Here is a 695-nt window from a genome sequence, read left to right on the forward strand (position 1 = left end):
TTTTTCGAGACAGGGTTTCTCTGTGTAGCCCTGGCTGACCTGGAACTCATTCTGCAGACAAAGGTTGGCCTCGAACTCAGAAATCTGCCTGCCTCTGCCTCCCAAGTGCTGGGATTAAAGGCGTACACCACCACCGCCCAGTGCATTTTTTTTTTTAAACTGTTAAAAGATATAATTTTTTTGTTTTTAGCGGCAGGGTTTCTCTGTGTAGCCCAGGCTGTCCTGGAACATGCTCTGTAGACCAGGCTAGCCTCAAACTCATAGATCCACTGGCCTTTGCCTTCCAAGTGCTGGGATTAAAGGCGTGAGTCACTACTGCCCAGCACAGAGGTATATTTTTATTATGAAATATATGGGCTGGAGAGATGGCTCAGCGGTTAAGAGCACTGACTGCTCTTCCAAAGGTCCAGAGTTCAAATCCCAGCAACCACATGGTGGCGCTCAACCATCTGTAATGAGATCTGACTCCCTCTTCTGGTGCGGGCTGAAGACAGCTACACTATACTCATAAATAAAATAAATAAATCTTTAAAAAAAAAAAAAAAGAAAGAAAAGAAATATATGACTGCAAGTGGCTGTTAAGGCCAAAGGCCTGGAACATGAATTACATGTGGTTAAGAGCTGCCTGATGGCCAGGCGGTGGTGGCGCACGCCTTTAATCCCAGCACTTGGGAGGCAGAGGCAGGCGGATTTCT

General features: G+C 46.3%; 1 protein-coding gene across 1 annotated transcript in view; it reads right to left on the reverse strand.

The window, feature by feature from the left end:
* Nle1 (notchless homolog 1) overlaps positions 1 to 695 on the reverse strand; it is an 8,917-nt gene that overhangs the window by 1,618 nt on the left and 6,604 nt on the right. The gene's annotated exons all lie outside the window — the stretch shown is intronic.

Source organism: Mastomys coucha, unplaced genomic scaffold (genome assembly GCF_008632895.1).
Source record: "Mastomys coucha isolate ucsf_1 unplaced genomic scaffold, UCSF_Mcou_1 pScaffold5, whole genome shotgun sequence".
NCBI lineage: Eukaryota > Metazoa > Chordata > Mammalia > Rodentia > Muridae > Mastomys > Mastomys coucha.